Source organism: Odocoileus virginianus, chromosome 20 (assembly GCF_023699985.2).
Source record: "Odocoileus virginianus isolate 20LAN1187 ecotype Illinois chromosome 20, Ovbor_1.2, whole genome shotgun sequence".
Lineage (NCBI taxonomy): Eukaryota > Metazoa > Chordata > Mammalia > Artiodactyla > Cervidae > Odocoileus > Odocoileus virginianus.
Genome location: NC_069693.1, coordinates 56,583,982 through 56,592,279, shown reverse-complemented (window position 1 = coordinate 56,592,279; position 8,298 = coordinate 56,583,982). Strand labels below are relative to the sequence as shown.

Here is an 8,298-nt window from a genome sequence, read left to right as displayed (position 1 = left end):
ACACTTGAGTCTGCTGGCCCATGCGCAGTAAAGCCAATCTACTGGTACTAGATTGTGGTGAAGGAAAAGGCAGCGTTTATTGTAAGGCACCAGCCAATGAGTCCAGGATAGCTAATGCTCAAAAACACCTGAACACCCTGATGGGCTTCAGGGAGACATTTTTAAAAACAAGTTGTGGGAGAGAAGACCCAAGGCGTGGGAGTGTCTCAGGGCACAGTTCTCTGACAGGTTGATGGTGAGCTAAGAGGGCAATGTCACAGGGATTAACATGATCAATCCTGAGGCTCCAGTAGGTCTGGGGAGTCTATGTGCTTATGGTCATCAAGTAGCTAACTTCCATTTGGTGGTGGTTTTAGCATCTGTAAAGCAATGCAGGAAAATGTGCATCAGATACTGTTGTCTAAGTACTTCAGAGAGGAACCAAAGCTGAGGACTTGTGGGGAGGAGTCTCTCACCTGAAGGCCTCATAGGTCCTGCTTAGTTACAATAGCATCACAATGCTTGTGTACTAGGAACACTTATTTTACTTAATAATGGCCCCAAAGTGCAAGAGTAGTGATGCTGGCAATTCAGATATATAAGGTTCTTCCTTTAAGTGAAAAGATGAAAGTTCTTTACATAATAAAGGAAAAAAATCATATGCTGAGGTTGCTAAGATCTAGGAATAACAAATGTTCCCTCTATGAAATTGCAAAGAAGGAAAAACTTGTGCTAGTTCAGCTGTTGGACTTCAGACTTCAGAAGATACAGCCATTGTGTGGTAAGTGCTTAGTTAAAAGATGAACAAGGCAATAAATTTGTACAATAAAATATTTAGAGACCACATTTATAACTTTTATTACAATATAGTGTTCAGTTTAGTTCAGTCACTCAAGTTGTATCCTACTCTTTGTGACCCCACGAACCGCAGCACGCCAGGCCTCCCTGTCCATCACCAACTGCTGGAGTTTACTCAAACTCATGTCCATCAAGTCGGTGATGCCATCCAACCATCTCATCCTCTGTCATCCACTTCTCCTTCTGCCTTCAATCTTTCCCAGCATCAGGGTCTTTTCCAATGAGTCAGCTCTTCACATCAGGTGGCCAAAGTATTGGAATTTCAGCTTCAGCATCAGTCCTTCCAATGAACACCCAGGACTGATCTCCTTTAGGATGGGCTGGTTGGGTCTCCTTGCAGTCCAAGGGACTCTCAAGAGTCTTCTCCAACACCACAGTTCAAAAGCACCAATTCTTCGGCACTCAGCTTTCTTTACAGTCCAACTCTCACATCCATACATGACCACTGGAAAAACCATAGCATTGACTAGATGGACCTTTGTTGACAAAGTGATGTCTCTGTTTTTTAATATGCTGTCTAGGTTGGTCATAACTTTCCTTCCAAGGAGTAAGCGTCTTTTAATTTTATGGCTGCAGTCACCATCTGCAGTGATTTTGGAGTCCCCCCCAAAATAAAGTCAGCCACTGTTTCCCCATCTATTGGCCAGTAAGTGATGGGACCAGATGCCATGATCTTAGTTTTCTGAATGTTGAGCCTGAAGCCAACTTTTTCACTCTCCTCCTTCACTTTCATCAAGAGGCTCTTTAGTTCTTCTTCCCTTTCTGCCATAAGTGTGGTGTCATTTGCATATCTGAGGTTATTGATATTTCTCCTGGCAATCTTGATTCCAGCTTGTGCTTCATCCAGCCCAGCGTTTCTCATGATGTACTCTGCATATAAATTAAATAAGCAGTGTGACAATATACAGCCTTGACATACTCCTTTTCCTATTTGGAACCAGTCTGTTGCTCCATGTCCAGTTCTAACTGTTGCTTCCTGATCTATATATAGGTTTCTCAAGAGGCAGGTAAGGTGTTCTGGTATTCCCATCACTTTCAGAATTTCCCACAGTTTATTGTTATCCACACAGTCGAAGGCTTTGGCATAGTCAATAAAGCAGAAATAGATGTTTTTCTGGAACTCTCTTGCTTTTTCGATGATCCAGCAGATGTTGGCAATTTGATCTCTGGTTCCTCTGCCTTTTCTAAAACCAGCTGGAACATCTGGAAGTTCATGGTTCATGTACTGCTGAAGCCTGGCTTGGAGAATTTTGAGCATTACTTTACTAGCATGTGAGATGAGTGCAATTGTGTGGTAGTTTGAACTTTGTTTGGCATTGCCTTTTTTTGGGATTGGAATGAAAACTGACCTTTTCTAGTACTGTGGCCACTGCTGAATTTTCCAATAGTGTTATAACTGCTCTATTTTATTATTAGTTATTGTTTTTAATCTCTTTCTGGGACTGATTTATAAGTTAAACTTTATCACAGGTATGTATGTATATGAAAAACTTTATACACAAGGCCTAGTATTCTCAGTTTCAGGCATGGGAAGGAGGTTGGTTGAGGTTCAGGCATGGGAAGAGCACATCCTCCACAAATAAGGGAGACTCTTTAGTATTTTTTTCATGCTGTACAATAGAATTCACTTTAAAACTCATTTGCAAATTTTTTTTGTTGGTATATGAAAATCTTATTTTTGTTTATTGATCTATCCAGGGACCTACCTAGCTAAAATAATATACTAATTCCATTAGTTTGTATTAGGTTCTACATATGTTGTATGTAGGTTCTACATATGTTAATCTACATATTCTCATAAGCTGCAAATAATAAAAGCTTTACTTAAAAAAAAATTATTGGGTACAAGACAGAAAGCTGGGTCATCTGACACTAAACCAGGCACTGGATGTGAAACCGTGACACCTGACTTATTATCGGGTACCTGACATGAATCTGGGACTAGATATAAAACTGGGACACTTGATGTAAACTCCGGGGCATCAGATGTAAAACCCCAAAGCTGACTTAAAACCGGGTTCCCCATGGAAAACTGGGGTACCAGATGCTAAAACTGGGTGCCTAAGGTAGAACCTGGGCGCCTAACGGAAACCTCGGTGCCTGTAGAACCTGGGCGCCTGACATAAAAACCAGGCACCTGACCTAAACCTGGGTATCTGACGTAAAAACCGGGGGCTTAATGTAGAACTTGGGCGCCTGATGTAGAAATCAGACGACCAGCGCCTGATGTAAAAATACGGTGCATAATGTAGAACCTGGACGCTAATATAAACCTGGGTGCCTGATGTAAAAACTAGGCGCATGAAAAAACCTGGCGCCTGACGTAAACCAGGGCACCGGATGTGGCGCCTGGAGTAGAAGCCCAGCACCTGATGTGGGCGCCTGACGCAGAACCCTGCCTTGTGACGTAGAAACTGGGCGTCTGACATAAAACTGGGTGCCTGACGCAGAACCCTGGCACCTGATGTAAAACTGGGCGCCTGACGTAAACCTGGGTGCCTGACTAGAACCAGGCGTCTGACGTAGAAACTGGGCGCCTGACGTACATCTGGGCACCTAACGTAAACCTGAGCGCCTGATGTAAAACGGTGCCTGACATAGAAACTGGGTGTTTGACATACCTGGGCGTCTGAGGTAAAACTGGGTGCCTGATGTAAACCTGGGGGCCTGACGTAAAACCCGGGTACCTGTCGTAGAACCTGGATATCTGAGTAAACCTGGGCGCCTGAAGCAAAGCCGGGCACCGTATGTAAAACCATGACACGTAGTGTGTTGCTAGGTACCTGACATGAACCTGGAACCTGACAGGAGACTGGGGTAATTGATGTAAACCTCGGGGCACCGGACATAAAAGCTGACATTGTACCTGAAACTGGGCACCTGACATAATAATGGGGCACGAAATATACAGCTGGGTGACCTGGTGTAAAACCCAGCACCTATATCAAAGAACGCACCTGATGTAAAACTGAGTACCAAACTGACACCCAGGAACTTAGGGCCTGATGTGGGAAAAGTCCCTCCTGGGAGATTCCGGCCCTGGAAAGAGGGCACAGAGACGCCGCCTGCGGGTCTCCCTCCGAGAGAGCCCCAGCCGGCTCTGGCTCCCGAGTGTGTGACATCAGACGCCCGCCGCTGAGCCGACGCTTCAGGACCAGCAGAGCCTCTGCCGCACAGGCTGGGCGTCCCTGGAGGAGGCTTCCACGCTGGGCACTGGCGGGTGAGTCAGTGCCGGCCTTCCAGAGCTGTTTCCCAGATGGCCGCAGTGTGGGTCTGGTGCGGTGAGCCCCCTTGGTGTTCAAAGCTAGGTTTTGGAGGCTCATGTCTGAGATGTGGGTCATGAAGGTTAGAGGTGCCTCATGTGGGGTTCAAAGCCTTCACTCCTCAGGGAGAAGCTGAAGGTGTGAGTTCCCTCCTGACTGTGAGTTGCCCCTCGGGGGGTGAGGTTTGTGGGGATCCGTGTGCACCTGTCCTACCCGCTCCTTCTCTCCTCCTTGTCTCCTCCTCCCTAAATGTAGGCGCCGCTCAACCAACGAGTCTTCAGGTTTTATTCCCAAGAGGGAGTTATTCCATATGTAACTGTAGGTTTGTTGTGTAGGTCACTGTCTTGGACTGGAATCTCCTTAATAAGATTTTCTCGAATGTTCAATGTTCCACTGCTGTTGTTTCTTTTGACAGAAAACTAAAGCCAAAAATGGGCCACAAGCTTGTAGTACAACTCGGGGGCATTGGCATCAAGATACTGTCATCTTGATTTACAAGCCAGAGTGCCGTCCTGCTGCTGGTTTGAATCACTTAAAGCAGGAAAATTTCCTCCACTGGTTTGTGCTTAAATACAGAAATCAAGAGAAATGGGCATATTCTCTTCTGAATCCTTAATGTTTCAAGAGAACCTCGTATTTTTTCGTGAGATTTTCCCCATAGTATTAAATCAGATGCCTGGTGCAAGTGAACTATGCCCGATTCTCTAGTTTATTTCTCTGAAACATGTCATATCCTCTTAGTGGCGATAGAAAAAAATAACTTCAGGAAAATTGAGATTTTGTAGCTACCATAGAGTATGTAAATATGTATTCTCATAGAGTCTAGGTAAATTGCTCTAAGAAATTTCAGAAATGGTTTATATATATTTCACAATTCCGTTTGTCTTATTCACTTTAATTAGGCATCATCTGTGCTAATAAGCCTCAACTTAGACTTTTAGTGACCTACTTCAGGTGAAGCATACTTTACCTTGGGAAGCATCACTACCTTAGGAAGTGATGCTTAAGAAGCATCACTTCACCATAGGAAGCATCATTACCTTAGGAAGCATCACTACAAACAAAGCTAGTGGAGGTGATAGAATTCCAGTTGAGCTATTTCAAATCCTAAAAGATGATGCTGTGAAAGTGCTATACTCAATATGCCAGCAAATTTGGAAAACTCAGCAGTGGCCACAGGACTGGAAAAGATCAGTTTTCATTCCAGTCCCAAAGAAAGGCAATGTCAAAGAATGTTCAAACTATTGCACACTTGCATTCATCTCAGTTCAGTTCAGTTGCTCAGCCATGTTCGACTCTTTGTGATCCTATGGACTGCAGCATGCCAGGCCTCCCTGTCCATCACCAGCTCCCAGAGTTTACCCAAACTCATGTCCATCGAGTCAGTGATGCCATCCAACCATCTCATCCTCTGTCATCCCCTTCTCCTCCTGCCTTTAATCTTTCCCAGCATCAGGGTCTTTTCCAGTGAGTCAGCTCTTCGCATCAGGTGGCCAAAGTATTGGAGTTTCAGCTTCAACATCAGTCCTTCCAATGAACACTCAGGACTGATCTCCTTTAGGATGGACTGGTTGGATCTCCTTGCAGTCCAAGGGATTCTTGAGAGTCTTCCCCAACACCACAGTTCAAAAGCATCAATTCTTCAGTGCTCAGTTTTCTTTATAGTCCAACTCTCACATCCATACATGACCACTGGAAAAACCATAGCTTTGACTAGACGGGCATTTGTTGGCAAAGTAATGTCTGCTTTTTAATATGCTATCTAGGTTGGTCATAACTTTCCTTCCAAGGTGTAAGTGTCTTTTAATTTCATGGCTGCAATCACCATCTGCAGTGATTTTGGAGCCCCCCAAAATAAAGTCAGTCAGTTTCCACTGTTTCCCCATCTATTTACCATGAAGTGATGGGACCGGATGTCATGATCTTAGCACTCATCTCACACACTAGCAAAGTTATGCTCAAAGTTCTCCAAGCCAGGCTTCAACAGTATGTGAACTGTGAACTTAACAGATGTTCCAGCTGGATTTAGAAAAGGCAGAGGAACCAGAGATCAAATTGCCAACATCCGCTGGATCATTGAAAAAGCAAGAGAGTTCCAAAAAAACATCTACTGCTGCTTTATTGACTATGCCAAAGCCTTTGACTGTGTGAGTCACAACAAACTGTGGAACGTTCTTCAAGACCATCTGACCTGCCTCCTGAGAAATCTGTGTGCAGGTCAAGAAGCACCAGTTAGAACTGGACATGAAACAACAGACTGGTTCCAAATTGGGAAAGGAGTATGTCAAAGCTATATATTGTCACCCTGGTTATTTAACTTATATGGAGAGTACATAATGTGAAATGTTGGGCTGGATGAAACACAAGCTGGAATCAAGATCGCTAAGAGAAATATCAATAACCTCAGATATGCAGATGACACCATCCTTATGGCATAAAGTGAAGAAGAACTAAAGAGCCTCTTGATGAAAGTGAAAGAGGAGAGTGAAGAAGTTGACTTAAAACTCAACATTCAGAAAACTAAGATCATGGCATCTGGTCCTATCATCACTTCATGACAAATAGATGGGAAACAATGGAAACAGTGAGAGACTTAATTTTTTGGGGCTCCAAAATGAGTGCAGACGGTGACTGCAGCCATGAAATTAGAAGACACTTGTTCCTTGGAAGAAAAGCTATGACCAACCTAGACAGCATATTACAAAGCAGAGACATTACTTTGCCAACAAAGGTCTGTAGTCAAAGCTATGGTTTTTCCAGTGGTCATGTATGGATGTGAGAGTTGGATCATAAAGAAAGCTGAGCACTGAAGAATTGCTGCTTTTGAACTGTGGTGTTGGATAAGACTCTTGAGAGTCCCTTGGACTGCAAGGAGATCCAACCAGTCCATCCTAAAAGAGATCAGTCCTGAATGTTCATTAGAAGGACTGATGCTGAGCTGAAGCTCTAATAGTTTGGCCACTTGATGTGAAGAACTGACTCATTTGATAAGACCCTGATGCTGGGAAAGATTGAAGGTGGGAGGAGGAGGGGACAACAGAGGATGAGGTAGTTGGATGGCATCACTGAGTCGATGGACATGAGTTTGAGTAAACCCTAAGAGTTGGTGATGGACAGGGAAGCCTAGTGTGCTGCAGTCCATGGGGTTGCAAAGAATCTAACATGACTGAGCAACCTAACTGAACTGAACTTCAGGTGAATTCCTGGAATCTCACTAATGTCTATCTTGATTACAATTCCTAGTAAACCTGGTTTTGTGTTTTCTTCTTGTGTGGTGTATGTAATCAGAAGGGGTTAGTAATCAGCAATGGGCTGTTTCCTTTTGGAATCAGCCAGTAAAATATAACTTAATACTTTCCAAAAACAGAGCAGAAATATCATGGGCTCCAATCACCATTTTGGATAAAATGTTTGTTTTAATCTGCACATATTTTATATCATAGTTGCTTGTGTTTTGTGAATTATAAGGCATGTTTATGCTTCATATTTATAGTACCCTTTTTAGATATGTGAGGAAGTATATTCCTAATCCAATATGCTTTCTTCTGCATCATACAAATTTATATCTAAATAGCCCCAACAAGACTGTAAGCTTTTGTAAGGCTGGAAGCATGTTGTACACTTATTTGTATCACATTAGTGCCCTTAATAAGAAAAAGTAAATGTGTTTTTGTTGATTTCTCCATTATAAAAAATTAACACAAGGGCATTCAAAATACCTAGATGACACGCCAGATTTGGCAAACTCTTTTAGGAGTAAGCAAATTCTAAATTTAAGGACCCCAATCAATCAATTCTCAATGTGTGATTAAAAATATGAAATCCAGAGAGTTGTTATGAAATACAAGTCTTTCCATCCATGGTTAAAATTCATTTTTATTTCATTTCCTGAAAATTGATCTGTTCTATATAATGGTGAGGGTAAAATTGCATAGAAATCATCTTGTTACTTACAAATATAAAGAAATGCAAGAATTGGCTGTCATCTAGACTTTGAAAGAATTGCTTTATTATTTTTTTAATTAAAAAAATACACAAATATATGGAGAGACAGTCCATCTGGAAATATCAAGCAAAGGAACACTGCTGTTAGTCTTTTCAATACCATTTAGCATTTTTGAATAAATAAATTTTTTAACCATTTAAAATATATCACCTTGTTTGGGAGTCAGCACAACACTGAAGGTCATTGGAGTAA

General features: G+C 42.5%; 1 long non-coding RNA gene across 1 annotated transcript in view; it reads left to right on the top strand.

Annotated features, from left to right (window-relative positions):
* Nucleotides 1-3,321: 3,321 nt before the first annotated feature.
* The window catches only part of LOC110131397 (uncharacterized), a 289,821-nt gene continuing 284,844 nt past the window's right edge, over nt 3,322-8,298 (top strand). The window contains exon 1 of the long non-coding RNA XR_002312175.2: nt 3,322-4,057. This is a non-coding gene — a long non-coding RNA (uncharacterized lncRNA). The remainder of the gene's footprint in view (nt 4,058-8,298) is intronic.